Raw genomic sequence first — 17670 nt, 5'->3', positions numbered from 1 at the left:
TAATAGAAACTCAGGGAGAGTAATGTATCCACTTTGGAAATTCTAACATGAAAAATATTTTCACCATGAAAATTAGTTTTAAAATTAAGCCTTCAATTTCTTAAAAATAATATCTGAGGAAAAAACATAAATTTATTTCTATCTTTAATGAAATGTTTTAGTTCTATGTTTAACAAAGATGATATCTTGACCTGTATTTGCACAGAGAAATATATATGGTGGAAATATTAGGAAATTACATTTTTAATATTTCCATCTGAAATACGGCAGGAAAAATGACAGAAGAATATATCTTTAGCTTCTTCCCTTCTTTCTGGTATTCATTTCATTATTCTCTTCTCACACAGACAAAAGATTGACAAAAGCCTGCATTCTGTTTTCACCTCCATTTAGTTTTCTTCCTATGCTGAATTTTTAAAAATATCTTCCTGATAAATGTGTTTATGCTTTTATATTACTGTTTTTAGGAGCATTTAATTCTGGAAGGCTCTGTATAAACACGTTTATGCAACATGGCAATGAAATTTTATTTCATTGCTATGATGTCTTTCAATTTTATTATATATTTACTCAGACCACAATATAGTATTTGCATGACAGTTGGTTCTTCATAATTATATTAGATGGGAATTGGAGTTTGATGATTTCATCTCCTACTGAAGCCTGAAAAAGATATGCCTTCCTAAATCCCAGATGAATCTGTTTTGTTGGGTATGGTTGGTAAAGCTGCATGCCAAAGCCAATGGTAGAAAACTTTAAATACTGCCTATCAGCTCCCAGTGTCAATGGAAGATTATTATTAACAAATTTCATGGAGAGCTCTAATTACCTCCTGCTGCTTTGCCGCTTTAAGAGAGATGTCCTATCCATTCTGGTCGTGCTGGGTAACATTTCATTAAATGTTTTCTGTGCTAATGAGAATTTGCACAGTAAAACAAACAAAAAGAGTGTGTTATCAAAAACAATAGCAAAAGAAGAGCACTTACAAAAGCAAAGAATTGTTGCCAATAAAAAAATCTCTGATTGACAATAACCGTATTGACTGGGATTTTACTTTCTTTAATATTCTCTCTGGACGCAAGCAGGTAAGAAGGAATTTATGCAACATTAAGGCCATTTTATTTGCTCTCTATCTTTTCAGAATGAGATTTTATATTTTTGCAGGCTTGAAAAGAAAAATCATTTTAAAAGAAAATGCGTCTCTAGTGTCTCAGGTTTCTTTTCTGTTGTCATCACTTGATTCCTGTAAATATTTAGCATGTGCGAAATGTTATTTATTCATGGGGATATTTACACTTTTATAATGTGAAAAACTCCAATGTGCCAATTCTTCTAAATATGAGTCTATTTGTATTCCTAAAAGATAACTTGTTAGAAAATGAAAGGGCATTTAAATTTTTTGACTCCAAATTAGCTTAAGAATTTTAAAATTTCAGGGGTCTATTTTAACGTTCTTTCCGTTTTAACAAAAGAGAGCAAAAGCAAAGTAGTCAAAAGTTATGTTTAAAATTCTTCTAGCATTATATATTTGTTAACAATATAATAAGAACAGATACTTTTTTGCTCCTGGATGAATTTAATCAGTAAATTAGGGAAGCATCTTACATTTGGAACAGTGGGTAATGACAACTGTCTATATCGTAGAGTCTTTAAGCAAATGAATATTTTGCAAATCATTTGGATTTCAGCTGGTTATTTTCTAGTGGTTCTGTGTCTGCCATTTCCTCTTGCACTAGGTCCTTCAGAAAGCTATGAAGTCTTTTTCATCCCATGACCTTCCTACTTCGGAATCCACAAATTCTTCAGATTTCCACTAAAAAACATCAACCTTGAAAATATGTGATTTCTACTAATGTGGGTGTCTTAATTATTCTCTCTTTCCAGGTGGACTCCCTGGTCTATTTCACTTGTTCACTATAAGAGAATGTAGTATGTTTGAGTAACTCTGTCCCCTGCTAGATTGCAAACAGCATGCTGGCAGTCAGTGTCTGTCTTATTCCCCAAAGTTTGCATTCTAGGACACAGTAAATATGAAAATGGATTGACACACTCTTAAGTAATTTTGTCTTTGCATCAACTTGTTTGAAAATCTCGTCAAACTGTAGGCCTGACTCAAACCTCCAGATCGTTTTTTTCAAATAAATTACTATAAAACATATTCCTTAATCCTAAAATATATGTATAAAATATTTATATCTATGTTTATTTGTTCTCAATTCAGCCACTGAAAGACATTTTTGCAGTAAACATATTAGCTTCCAAACTAACTTTGAGATATACAGGAATTGAATGAGTAAGGTTTATCTATCTGAAACAGATGCACACTTATTCAGTGCTTAGCTTGGGATGAATGTTCTAGATTGCTTGAAGTACCAATGCCATAATCTCTTCCTTCAAATGTATTGGTTTCCAGGGTTCCTATTTGGGCTTATAAGTGACTTTAAGCAGTGGGCAACTTATGCTAATTGGCAGCAAAATTGTTCTCATAGAATTCAAGAGCGCTGTGGCCCTCCTAGCCACTAGGCTTGGCTAGAGACATTTTTAGGCTGAAGGTCCACTCGCTGATCAACCTCATGAACTAGGCTTAAGGGCACTCACAACAAATTCTTCAACTTTCCTTCTAACCCCCAACACAAACACACGCACACACACACAGATGCACATGTATGCATGCCTACCTTTTCGTTTTGCTTTTTCTCCAATAATACTGCATTAACCATCCAAAGTACCAAAAAGTATTTATATTTACTCATCCATTAAATCACATCTAAAATCTTTAGGAATAGAAAACTATCTTTTCTATTCCTTGAAGATAAGAGGACTATATTTTGGAAAAATGTCATGTGTTCTTGCATAGCTTAAATGGATATAAAAATGGATAGCTTTAAAAGTACCGCAAGGAAAATGGATGAGTTATAGAAGCTTGGTTTAATGAATTATGGGGATTTGGTTGATTTTAATACCATGATGTTTTGCAAAAGATTTAGATGCAATGTGTAAGTATATGCTAATGTGCAAGGAGCTCAGTTAAAACTCACTGTGAAGACCCGCATGTAATCTTTGAAAATTTTGGAATAGATAAAAATAAATTGCTTTTGGATGTATATGAGTGTGTGCAAAATGTCTTTGATAAGAGCACCCAGAGGACATGAAAAACAGGTACCTCTGGGGAAAATCACTGGTGACGTTTAGGGTAAGGGGACTCAAGATTTTAAACTTTTCGTTTTCTGTATGTCGTGGGTTAAAGAGTGGGGCGCAAAAAGATACGTTCTCAGAAATCTGTGAATGTGAACTTATTTAGGAAAAAAAGAGCCATTGCAAAAGTAGTTAAAGATCTCGAGATGAGATCATGTTGAATTAAGGTGGACCCTAAATACAGTGACAAGTAAACTGTCCTTTAGATGGAGGCAGAGATGAGAGCGATGTGTCCATAAACCAAGGAATGCCAAGGATTGCTGATAGCCATCAGAAGCTAGGAGAGAGGCATGGAATGGATTATTCTCCCTTAGTGACTCAAAAAGCAACCATTCCTGCCAACACCTTGATTTCAGATTTCTGGCCTCTCGAACTTTGAGAGAACAAATTTCTGTTGTTTTTAAGCCACCAAATTTGGCGTGATTTATTACAGCAACCCTGGGAAACTAATACACTACCTTTCTGCCTTTTTGAAAAATTTTAACTTATAGGCATGTAGGACTTTCATTTTCATGTTTACATCTTTTGCTTGCTATTCTTATTTTTTCTCTGTACTGAACAAATTAAGTCTAAAATAGGACAGTTACAAAAACCTCTGGGGAGTGGACCTGTGGCTTGAAATTTAATTTTTTATCCTTTAATTATAATTATATTAGTGCTTCTGGTAGTGGTGTTTGCATATTTTTCTTATTAAAAGAAAAATTTTCATAGTCATAACCTGTTATACAGTCTTATCCAAGTGAAAATAAAACTTTGTGAAGCTAGCAGAGGCAGTTAAAGTGTACTTGGACTATTCACTAAAAAACTTCTTCTATGTTAATGTGCACTTCTTGAGTATGGTCGTTTGGGAAAACAAAGCTAAATAACTAGACTACTTTTTTTCAGCGCATATTTCTCTGGAAAGTGCTGTAGTGTAGGGTTAACATAATAGAAGTAAACGCCCTGGGTTCAATCCCCAGTTCTACTTTTTATTAGGTAGATCAACTATGATAAATGACTTGTATCCTTGAGTTCAATTTTCTCCTCCAAAATCAGAAATGATAATAAAATTATGTATGTCATAGAGTTTTTAAGAGAATTGAATGTGTATACATACCTGATGAGGATTTTTAGGCTGCTTAATTTTAAAACAGTTTATGATGAGGATTTTTAGGCTGGTTAGTTTTAAAACTACAGATGAGATTCAGGCTCCAAGGAGTGGAATTTGTTTGCCCCTTTGTTGGGAAACATTTACATTTCTAAGGGAAACCTCTATCTGTGAAGATGCCTCCCTCTCTGTGCCAGGAAGAGGGGGGGATGGTCTTATCTCTAGAAGCTCTTGGTCAATGCCAGAGGCAAGAACTTAAGTTGGTTGCTGTTTGGCAATCTCATGTAACTGGTTTAGGGTGGTGGCGTCTAACCTTTCTAACCTTTACTTAATCCGATTTGATTCTTGTCTAAAAGTCATGGGATCACCCAATGACCAGACCCCACCCGCACTGATACCATTTTAACTTTTTTTCATGTTCTTTCCTTTGTCTTGTAAAGAGATGAATCATATACCTATGCCTTATAAAATTAGCCCTAACCCTCAACTCGGGGCAGCAGCAGGAGCTCTGACTGCCCGTGGGTCCTGTCCCCACGCACCAGCTCTGCCTGCCCATGGGTCCTGTCCCCATGCCAGCGGGGGCAGCAGCAGCGGCTCTGCCTGCCCATGGGCTCTGTCCCCATGCCAGTGGGGGCAGCAGAAGCGGCGGCAGCAGAAGCTCTGACTGCCCATGGGTCCTGTCCCCATGCTATTCCACACTATTTTCTAAATAAAAGAGCACTACTGCCAGATCTTGAGAGTCTAAGAAATCTTTCTTTCGACTCCTCGGCTCACCGATCCCGCATCAATACCTATAATGCATACACATAAATATATATATATAATGTATATATAATAGAAAAATTCCTGGCACATAGTCAGCCCTGTGGATTTACTTAATAAATACATTTTTCTAATTTATCAAACAAGCTTACTAAAATTTATTAAATTATACAGACTACTCTGTATAGAACTTATTTTTGTGGTGGGAGAAACAACAAGAACAGGTCAAATTTTAGAATTTAATTTCCTCATTCCCAAAATGTGAATCATTATTTTGAGAACTTTTGTATTTTTCCAAATTAATATTTTCTCTCTATAAACTTACACCACACACACACACGTTCATCTTGTCTCATTTTGGATAAAAATACTCTACATCCTGGCAGCCAGGATACTAAATTATATCTTATTAATTGTCTGCATAGCATATTGCTTAAGAATACAAACTCTGGACTAAAATATGTTCCTGGATATTTTACCATAGTTCTTTCATTTGCTAACCGTGTCTTTGGTTAGCTGTGCACTCCTCTTCGGTTCAATCTTCCATTGTGAAATAGGGGAATACAGGTCCACACTGCTGAGTGTGGTTGCTGTGGGGAACTGGAATTGGCCACCCCAAGATATATCTCTTCACCATGTGGATTATTTTGGGCTGGTTACTTGTGGAAACTGCAGACATGAGAGAAACTCTGATAAGCAGAAGTTACCCTTTGTTAAGAGACATTTACATTTGTAAAGGAAATCTCCATCTATAAAGGTGTCTCCCTCTCTGTGCCAGGAAGAAGGGAGGATGACCTTATCTCTAGAAACTCATATCAATGCAGAAGGCAAGGACTAACACTGCATAATAATCTTACTCTTGTTTATTGTGCTTTTCTGGTAATCTCCCATAACTGACTCCCCCATCTCCAAAATCCTCGTTTGTCTTTAGCTGAGTGTGGTATTTAAGATGAGAACCTCCGCCATTTTGGCAAGTTGCTCAGTTTTCCTGAGCCTCTCCCATGTATACATGTTATAAAGCTTTGTTTAATGTTTTCCTGTTATTCTGTCTCATGTGAATTTAATTTGTTGTCTTGTCAGAAAGACCCAGAGCAGGTAGAGGAAATATCTTCCTCCCCTACATTACATATCATCAATGATATATAAATCAAAATGCCTAGAATTTAGCAAAATCATAATAAAGGCTACATAGATACATTTTATTATTTTTATTTATTACTGGGTTCCAAAGCAGTCACCCTTAGAACATAGGTTGAGAGGGACACAGGTTTAAGTCACAGGAGATGGTCTGATTCTAAAAGAGGCAGACAGAAAACTTAGATATTAGAAATTAAAGTCTATAGAGATTTATCATTTTCTGACATAAATTCTAAATACATTTATGCATACTATGAGCTTAAAAATCTCTGAAATATTTGAGTTAATTTCATACTCTATATGCGTAATTTATAGTAATAAATGTGTGGGTCTTCAGAATATCATAATTTATACCAAAAGTGATATCCGTACTTACTTTTAAAATCTGCAAGTTGTTACTCCAAGTTTGGGTATTTGCTTTTTCTTTCTTTCATTTCTCTTTTCTTTGAAAATATTTCTTCTCTAGTTATAAAGTGGATTGGAATGAAGGCAACCTTTCCTCTATTTTTATCAATATAAAATGCTGTTAACCTCTTAAATGAAGGGAATATAAAGTAAGTTATATTCTAAAACCTAAAAAGAAGTTTAAATAATTACTTAGGATTGAAATTACTAGTGTAACTGAGAACAAATAATGATAAAAGGGAGCCTCATTATTTTTAAATGAAAGCTTAATGTTTTATTTTATTAACTGATATTTGGTTTTGTGGATCTCCTTTAGTTAATTAAAAAAATACGGTGCAATTATTTACATTTTACAAACCTGAAAAGTAAATAGTAAAAGTGCAGTTCACCAGTGACTTAAATGAATATTCTCATTGAACACATCATGTCTCTGATCAAGCAATGATGAAATGAAATAGACAAAGTAACATTGCAAGTTTGTCCAGATTTATACATTATGCATAGGTTTCTGGATTTTTTTATAAGAATTTAGAATGCACAAGCAAGAATGGGTCCACATGCAGTAAGAGATTATGACATTTAGATGGTTTGACTCCTCTAATAAGAAAATATATTAAACATTCATCTGGGCCAAGTTTTAAAGGTGAGCATATTGGAGAATCCCTATTCTATGCATGACATTGAATGACATAATTTTCTAAAGATAGTTGCAGACCAATTTAATACCTAATCCATTGCTCTTCCTATTGTAGTGATAAATAAATAACAAGCAAAAGGATATATTGGAGTATATGAGGAAGCCCTTTGGTGTAAAACTAATACGGACTGACCTTGTTTTTCCAAAAGGGCCTGATATGGTCTTTGAGCATGCATTGTACATGTATTTTAAGTATTTACTTTGTTCCAAAGACAAGAACAATGCTGCTAAAGATAAGGATGTAACTTCCTCCATGTTGGCATTTCGTTAAGGATAAGCACCTCTCCCTAGGCTGGGGATTGATTGCTGACCCACTGTGACCATCCACCTTGAGACCACTGATCTGCTACGTTCATGGAAATGCTGCGCCAGCAAAGCAATTGCATGGATATTGTAAAAGGGATATTCAAATCATATGTGATACACGCTCTTTGATGATATATAGCTACCCTGTACACCCCCACTTCTTTGAAGTCCTCTATTCCTTTGTGAAAGTACTCTCGCCGGCTATATGGTTCTCAGATCTGCCTCATAATAAACTCACCCCAATTTTTATTTATATATTGGCTATGAATTATTTGCATTGACAGTAGTTTTTACATATTCTGAATGGAAAATGATTTTTTTAACATACATAGACTAGTTATTAAATAATCTTCTTTTGCAGTTAATCAGGTGGAAACACAAATGTGAATAAATGTATGAAAAATGATATGATGGAGTGTACTTGTCTACACATACATAGAGATACACACACATATATGCAACACACAGACAGATGCACACTTACCTACATACACACATAAGGATACACACACAAACACACAGATTCTCACAGGTATATAGATATGTAATGGCATCTATTGCATGCTCCTTGTATGTAGAGAAATGCATGATTACATATAGTGAACATTAATATATATTTCATTTCACATATATATTCCAAATCACACACACACCTGAAAAAAGCCAGATAGCCACCCCTAAACGTAAGACTTGTTATAAGCATGTCCTAAGCTCACTTTAACCTTTCTCTTTTAGTGAATGAACACTGACATTCTGTGGCTTCATCTGTATAAAATGGGAATTTAAAACAATATGTAACTCATAAGGCATTTGTGAAAATTAAGTACAATAATGTATGTGGTAAGCCTTTAAATTAATAATATCTGTGTATGTTACCTAATATGATTATCATGATTATAATAGTTAGGATAGTCTAAACTAAAAAGAATATACTGTATCAGGAGATACTGGCTCATAGAATTTTATTTTTGTATCTCCCAATGTCTATAAACAATAAAAGATTTTTACTCTGCTAATCATTTTGATAACTCCTTTTGTACTGTGGGGGACTGAAGTTGACCATCCTGAGATATGTCTCTTTAGCATGAGGATTATTTTGGGCTGGTTACTTGTAAAAACTGGAAGACAGGAAAGAAAGTGAAAAATAGAATTTACTTACCCTTTGTTAAGAGACATTTACATTTGTAAAGGAAATCTCCATCTGTAAAGGTGTCTCCCTCTCTGTACCAGGAAGAAAGAGGGATGACCTTATCTCTAGAAACTCTTAATCAATGTGGAAGGCAAGGACTTAAATCTCCATAATAATCTTACTCCTGTTTACTGTACTTGTCCGGTAACCTCCTGTAACTGATTCCCCCCACCCCACCCCCAACATCCTCCTTTGTCTTTAGCTGAAGATGATATTTAAGGTGGTGGCTTCAGCCATTTTGGCAAGTTGCTCAGTTTGCCTGAGCCTCTCCCATGTGTACATGTTATAAAGCTTTATTTAAGTTTCTCCTGTTATTCTGTCCCATGTGAATTTAATTTGTTCTCCGGCCATGAGAACCCACAGAAGGTAGAGGAAATGTCTTCTTCCACTACAATACATACTTTGACCTTTCTAATCCAAAATTTTGGAGCAAGACCATCAGCTCCAGCAAACTTCTTCATTAACTTTGAAGATGAATATTTTAGGATATCAACATTAAAATGTATTGAAGTCCCTTATAGTTATTTAATGTCTACAGGACATTGTGAATAGCATTGCTTTCTTTGTCAAAAACATATATTTGAGTCTATCATATAAGAAACACACAAACAGGAGTGCTCTTTTTCAAAGTTTAATAAATATTTTACTAGTGTGCTGAAATATTACAATCATTGGTGAACAACCTTAAATGTGTCTACAGTAATCTAGAGCTAATAATCTCTATAGATATACACCATTTCTTCAGCCTAATTCATAAAGGGAAATCATATTCTAAATAAATTTACTTATTTAGAAACAAAAGAGTTTACTCAGGAAGTTCATATTTACAACAAACCCTTCACTAGTTAACTGATGTGGGATCTCTCATAACATAACCTCTGACCAAGAAAACCATTTCATGCTGAAGGTTGTGCCCTGAATGGCAAATGGTGCTGGGACTCACTGTTTTATCCCATACACCACATCACCCAGAAGTATTCAACCTGACAGAACACTAGAATGGCCTACAAAAAGCTTAGTTCTAGCTCCTCTAGGGTTGGAGTGTAGTTTTCCAGAATGCAGCTTATGCACTGAAGCAAAGGATGATACATTGTATGGAAGTATGATTGACCCTTCTCAGCATCATTTCAAGTGTCCTACTTACAAAGTTGTGTTTTTCATTCCCATTGGAGGCTGTATAAATTATTGGTCAGTGAATATTCTCTTCACTCCCTCAACCCACCCACACACACTCCATGGAAGAGTACATTTTTCTGCTCTATTGATGTGGGGCATGGCAATGTCATATGGTTGGCCCCTTCAGTATATCTCCCCACACTTTGACTTTGGGCTCAGACAAGTGACTTGCTTTAGCCATGTTATGACAGCAGAGACAACGGAAGTAAAGGCATGTAGCTAGCACAGTTGGCCTTGCCCGCCTATGTTTCTGCCATTACTACAAGAAGAACATGCCCAGGGAGCCTACTGATCCCAGAAATACGGGAGACATATGGAGAGGAAGCAACCCAGCCAACCAGCAATCCCACAGCTTACAGCAAAGCTTTCTCTATAGATCTGTGAACAGGATAATAAATGTGTATTGTTGGGGAGTTAAAACAAACAAATAAGGTAAACTCTTCAGGTTACCCATAGACTCCATCCAAGTTGTTGGACAGTAAACCTGGGTTCAAAAACTCAAATAGCACAATGGAAATTTCTGGAGGGCAACATCTATTTCTTGTTATGTTTCCACTTTTCTTTGCTATTACACTCTTTTGAGGAAATTAGGTATTTGAAAAAAGAATTGTGAAATTATGGATTTCTTATATTTGGCAAAAACTTGTGAGAACTCTGTTAAACATATTGTAATACTAAATAGAAGAGGAGACATTATGCTGACTTTTTTTTTCTGATTTAAAAGTATATTCTTTGTTGCTGCAAAACACCAGAGAACTTCAAAGGTACCACTATAGCTGACTCCATAAATACCAAGTCTTCCCATTAAAGTAAGTGCTGAAGAATTCATGAACTGAGAACAACCTACTCCAAAGTGTTTTCTTTATGCCTTTCTTTTCTTTTCACCAAGGAAGAAAACAGAAATAATCAATTTAATTATGCGTGCTTGTAGTTCCTCCATTGTTATTCAGAGGAAGAACATTGTTATTGGTGACTTATTCAACCCACGACAAAATGTGCAAGTGAATTTCAGACTTTATTTTGCAATGTGAAGCAGCAAAGCTTTAGCTGTCACATTCCATGACAGGTATTTAAAACTTCTGTCGCTCTTTCTAACTCTGTTCTAAACAGATTCAGAAAGCTGACATTTCAGAACAGACTATTTCTTGATTCTGACTGGCAAGAATATTCACTGGAATAACTTTCTTATTGAATAAAAAGCATAAGCTAAAATTGAAATGACTAGAAAAAGTAACTCCTGCAAGTAATATAGTATATTTTCATTTAAATACCAAAAAAAAAAAAAAAAATGCTACGTACTGAACATAATTGGGCCAAACCTAACTCTCAGGCCAGTAATTTATGACACCGATCAACCAGCCGTTCCCCCTGCCTCCAAGGAGTTGATCTATTGTTAGACGTGATATAATATTATCTCAGGCAGAAGCAGCATCAATATCTTCCATTTCTGTTTCATCTATTAAGAAAGAAAAAAAACATGATAACAACATTGCACACACTGCTACTTGGACAATAGATGGAATTTAAATTATATATTGATGAGGAAACTAAATTCCTACAAGGAATGTTTTGTTACAATATCTGCAAAAGTGGCTTGCTATGTTAAAAGTCTTAAGAGGTGAAATTCTCAAAAGTAACATAGAAAATCCAATAATTTTAACTTAATTACTATTTATCGCACAATTTATGTTAAAAGTCATGAAATCAGGGACTAATTATTTACCCCAGCTATTTTACCATACTCAAGATGAATTGCATAAAAAGCATAATATATAGTATGTTGCCATATAATTACATATAATATATACAATTATGCAATATATAAAATATGTAATATAATATATACAAAAATGAAAATAATGAAATAAAATACAATAATAATAACTTTGCTCTTTAAAAATTTTAATATTAACATTTTTATCCAAATTCATTGTTTTACTTGTAAAATATAAGTATAAATTTTCATGTTTGTATTTATTTGTACATTTAACACAATAGTGGCCTAATTCAATATCTTTGAATAGTGGCAATGATTCAACACCTTTCTACACATTTGCCAAGACGAAGCTGGTTGTTTCTGGCTGTAAAAGAATAAAAAATTAGTGCAGACTTTTAAAAGAATGTTATTTTTTTATCCCAAAAGAATTTATAATGACTGTTCTTTTGTGGAAATATATCAGAGAATCAAGAATATGGAAAGACTGGGCCGGCAGGCGGTGCAGCAGTTAAGTTCACACATTCCACCTATGTGGCCCAGGGTTGGCCGGTTCGGGTCCCAGGTGCAGACATACACACTGCTTGTCAAGCCATGCTGTGGCAGGTGTCCCACATATAAAGTAGAGGAAGATGGGCACTGATGTTAGCTCAGGGCCAGTCTTCCTCAGTAAAAAGAGGAGAATTGGTGGCAGATGTTAGCTCAGGGCTAATCTTCCTCAAAAAAACAAAACAAAACAGAATCTGGAAAGAATATGCAAAATGATAAAAATGGATGCAGGAAAAAATTGGGAAAATGAATTATTACAAAAAATAGCAAATAAAACAGGCATCTAATATATTGAAGGACTTAAAAGAGCAATAGCAATTATTCATAAACATGATACCAACCAATAGACTAGAGCCAGGGGGGAAAGGCTATGGAGAGGATAATACATATACTATCTAAGATAGCATTTTTAAGGAATGCTTCAAAGTATATTTAAGTCAAATCAATCCTTCACCAGAAAGAAATCTCCATGAAAGAAAAATTTTTACTGTGTTTTTCACAAATCATATTCACAACAGCTAGAACCCTGCTTGGCATATGGTTAACACTTGGTAAATATTAAATTAATAGATGAACGAATGGCTGAATAAGTGAATTGCTTGAATAGAAGCCATTTATAACTTAAATAAAGAGGTAAAAACAAAAATTGCAAAAGGCTGGAGTGGTGTCCTAAATTTGCATGGTTAAAGGAGCAAATGGTGTAAAATGGTTTAAGAAGTCAAAATGGTATACTAAAAGTATGCAAATCCCGAAGGAATCCCCAGAGTTCCTCAGTGAAGTAATTGATTTCAGGTCTAATAGAAAAGGTATAAGATGTGTCTGGGATATTGTGCAAACAATGCAAAAGAAATGATAAAGGACCATTTTAGTGAGGTCAAAAATATCAGGAGGCAAATTTAAAAGACTCTCACTGGTCAATACTGAAATATTTGTGAATGAAATCATATGATAACCAAAATTGGCTCCAAAATACATCATTGGGTAAGGAGTGTTAGTTAGAATCCATAGATGAAACATAATCCGTTCCGAGTTGATAAATGGAATATAGGTGATGGGTCCTTGATGGTTCATTATGCCCAGACGCTGCATGCTTGTATGTGGGAAATTTTCCCTTAAAAAATAGACTGGAGTACTTGAAATATTATGTATCCTGATGGACAGGTAGTCTTTTGCAAAGATGAAATATATTGTTTTTAAAAAAATGACACCTTGCTGCATCAGGGCTTATATTCTGTATTCTGAAGTAAATGCTTTAAAAAGTTAAAGAAATGAAACAGAGAAAGAAATGCGTATTAAACATAACTGTTTTTGTCTTTCTGGAACTGCAGACATCTTTTCTTATAAAATGATCCCTCTTTCTTAGACATAAGTAGGCTTGCATCTCAAGCCAGGCCAAGCAGACAACTCCTTAGAATGCGCGCCACAACTTTTGAACATGATTAAGCCTGAAAAACTGGTAGGATGTGAGTGTGACGTTGCCAGTGGCCGCTGTGTCCAGCAGTTAGCAAGAACATGTCTAAGGAATGAAGAGATGGACGGGGATCAAAAGATTCTTGAGCATTTGGGTTCAGCCATACCTAAATACCTGGGTGAAAATAACCTCCCTTATTTTTTAAAAATTATTTTAACTTAGGGGCTGGCCCCGTGGCCGAGTGGTTAAGTTCCTGCGCTCCGCTGCAGGCGGCCCAGTGTTTCGTTGGTTCGAGTCCTGGGCGCGGACATGGCACTGCTCATCAAACCACGCTGAGGCAGCGTCCCACATGCCACAACTAGAAGGACCCACAATGAAGAATATACAACTATGTACGGGGGGGCTTTCGGGAGAAAAAGGAGAAAAATAAAATCTTTAAAAAAAAATTATTTTAACTTAGAATTCTCTCAGTTTCAATCTAAAATATATTGACCAATGTAGGACTGATATGGTCTAATGATAACATCAGTTGATAATTAAATTATTTGAGATAGTTCTTGTATATCAGCAAGTATCCATACCTTATACATAAGGGGGAGAAACAAATGATCACTATTGAATCAGATACAAGTAGCCAAAAAGATCTAGGATAAAACAGAAGATCAGGCTCACAAGATTGGCTTAATGGATTGATAGGAATATTGTAAGTGAGTGCACCAGCTGCCTTAGGGTACGAGATCAAGAAGGATGGTTAAGAATATATTTAGTGCAATTTAAAAGCAAATACTTCATATATATTAAACTTGAAATTACTGAGCAAGTAAGACTAAAAAGAGGAACCCGGAAACCCATGAACCAAGTAAGGCAGAAAAATTAGTACAATGAGAGGGAAAAACTAGAAAGAAGACGGAGCAGAATGAATACAATGTATCAGTCAGACTGATATCGCCTAGTCCGCGGCCAGGAGGACGTGAGGGCTGAATATCAGAATCCCAGTCTAAAGTATTTTAATTCCTTTTAAATTTCAAGGTATATTCAAGTTAAATATAAAAACACTGTATAAATCATTTTTATTACAGACATAGTCACTCTTTTGCTCTTCTTGTTTTTAATGTCCAGCTTAAAAACAAAACAAAACTAAAAGAACTTCCAGTTAACTTTATACATCAAAATTTATGGATTTTGAGGCTTTTAATTGACAAAAAGTCAGAATGTTGGTGCCAAGATGACGTAAATTCATGCAAATATCACACTTTAGTTATTGTACCTTAGTTATGCTATGAAATACAGTAAATATCAAGTCCACTCTCAATTATACTAGAAGACAAGGGGTGATTTGTATGAAAAAGTAAAGTAAGATTTTAAAGGATAGATGAGTTTATTCAGGATGCTCTTTAAATATTTGTTTGTTTTATTCCAATAGTATTCAATATCTGCTCAGAAAAAAAGAAAAATAAATGCTCCTGAAAGAAATCATGTTTAAGCCTAAAGTTGTCATCAGAAATGCATTTCTACTCCAAATAAAAATGTATTTGTATTTTGCTTAGTTTTATATTCATGGAAATTTTCATTTCCATTTGTAGAGATAAACAAACTTAAACTTCATTCAATTTTCTTTATTTCCCACCTATTTCAATCAAAAGTAAGTTAAAGTGTTTTTATTGTTTCTTCAAAGTTGCTCAAAGTTCCCATAGCAAGTTTTTAATCTTATTTCTTATAACAGTTCCATTTTATTTGATTATTGTATATGGATACTTCATTTAATATTTAATATAGTTTCTCAGTAAAAAAAAAAAAAACAGTTGACATCAATATTTTGAAGTTCTCTTGAAAGTCTATTTTAAATGGCCTAAATATCTCTCTGCTAATTTTCAAAAAGACATACATTTCTCCTCACGTAGCTTTTGCCTAATTTTCAAAAAGACTCAAATTGAACATATCGCATTCCTTTAAAAACTTTTAAATTTCTTCTCAGGTTGTAGTCAAATCAGATAATTAATCAGATCACATACAGAGATAAGTGACACAGGAGGCATTGTCTTTTAACAGTGTTTTTATTGGCTTTTTTATTTATTTGACAAACTTTATAAAAGTTGACTATGCACCTAGCTATTGTTCCATGTTCTGTGTATCTGATAGTGAGAGCAGTAGACAGAATCTCTCCTCTCATACTATGGGATGGGAAAGGAGGCAAGGGTCTGAAAAATAAATAAATGGCAAGTGCACAAAAACCCACAAAATGTAAAGTGCAAATGGAAGAAAGTTACAGAAAGCTGTTACAGAGAATAATGGGAAGGGGGCATTCAAAGTTACCGCAGAAGGCTTAACTGATGAGATGATATTTAAGGTAAAGCTCCAGGATGATTTAGAGCCACAGAAATGCCCTTGATCAGGAATAAAAAGTCTGTCTGATGGCCGTAAGCCTGGAAAAGCTTGATCTATTTGTTGAATGAGAAAAAGGACAGGGTGACCCTGGCTCTTAGGGAACAAGTGACAGAGCATCATGGGATTTGGCTGCTTTGGTGGGCAGCCCCAGACCAAACAGAACCCTGTATGTCAGCGTAGGAACCATAGATTTTATTGTGAATGGACAACCCCTGGACCATAGAACAGGTGGCTGGGGCAGGGTTGGGGGAGTGTTTGCTGATGGTGCTGTTGTGATTTACCTCGTCAATAGATCACTTGGCTATTTATGAAGAATGTATTAGAGTGTGGAATTCCAGTAATTACTCCTTGTCTATTTTACATGTAAAAAACAAACATTGGAACTTCTTGAAAACGTGAAACTCTCTATAAAAATATAATTACATATACTTCTTTAAAGTGGCACCCCTAGATTAGATTAATATTCTGCTATTCGAGTGTACCCTTTCCCTGGCAAACACATACTCAACTACATATAAAAACACAGCATTTTTTAAAATACTGCATTCAAATCTCTCCTACTATTACATTCATATATTTAGTATTTTGATTATTGCAAAGATGTATTTCTGAATTTCTTCTTTAAAACTATCACAACTGGGAGTTGCCACTGGAGTTATTTGGGTGCTAAACATCATATAGTGCACATGACAACACCCCACAGCAAAGGATATTCCAGCTTCAAATATCAATAGTATTGAATCTGAGAAATTCAGGTCTACCAGGACCATGAAAGTAACACAAAATGAATTGGGGCCAGAAAGACATATTTTTTTTTATCTAAATTTACTGTTGAAAAAATCAAAGATGTATTCACAAAGATAAACGGCAACTGAGGAAACTTCAACAAGATGGTGGAATAAGAGGTCGCCTTCTCCAGTCCTGCCCATTGAAACATTGATTCAGCAACTATCCACAAACGAGGAGACCTTTGTAAAAATTCTGGAACGCAGGGGAAAGGTGGTAGTCCACTGACGGAGCAAAAACAAAACAAAACAAACAACAGCCAGAGAAAAAACGACATTAAAAGGGTAAGAAGAGTCCCCTTTATCCAGAGCACCCTTTCCCCGAGCTACTACAGCACAGTGCCAAAAAGGATTACTGTGGCCCCTGATTTCTGCTGAGACCAAGGTGGCTGTCCAACTCCATAAGCCTCTCGGGACACTGCCAAAGAGGCCCACTTCTGTCTCAACTCACGCAGAACTGGGAGAATTGACAAGGTTAGACCAGCTGGGGGCAGCGAAGAGCGAAGAATAGAAGCAGGGTTTCCAGTGGCCAGTGCTGCGAATCTCTGCCATGGTCCCCGGGCCCGACAGCAACCAAGCCAATCTTGTGAGACTACCTGTTAAGAGCCTGGCTCCACCACCAAGCCCACCAGTCACCTGGCATTCATAGAGCCCCCCTAAGGGGCCCAGCTGTGGAGCACCATGCAGAGTCTTGGCCCACTGGGGAGCCTCGCCAGCAGCTTCACCTAATTCCGGAGCCTATCAGGAGACTATCATCTCCACCAAGAAGCACTGGTGACTTCCTGACCACAGAACCCTACTGTCATCAGACCAAATGTGGGCGCCTTCTTGGTGGGTTAAATCAAAGTGTGCCACAAGTAGTTGTCTCACAA

This window comes from Equus caballus, chromosome 3 (assembly GCF_041296265.1).
Source record: "Equus caballus isolate H_3958 breed thoroughbred chromosome 3, TB-T2T, whole genome shotgun sequence".
NCBI classification, from domain to species: domain Eukaryota; kingdom Metazoa; phylum Chordata; class Mammalia; order Perissodactyla; family Equidae; genus Equus; species Equus caballus.
The sequence above is the reverse complement of the archived record's forward strand: the minus strand, read 5'-3'. Positions refer to the sequence as shown.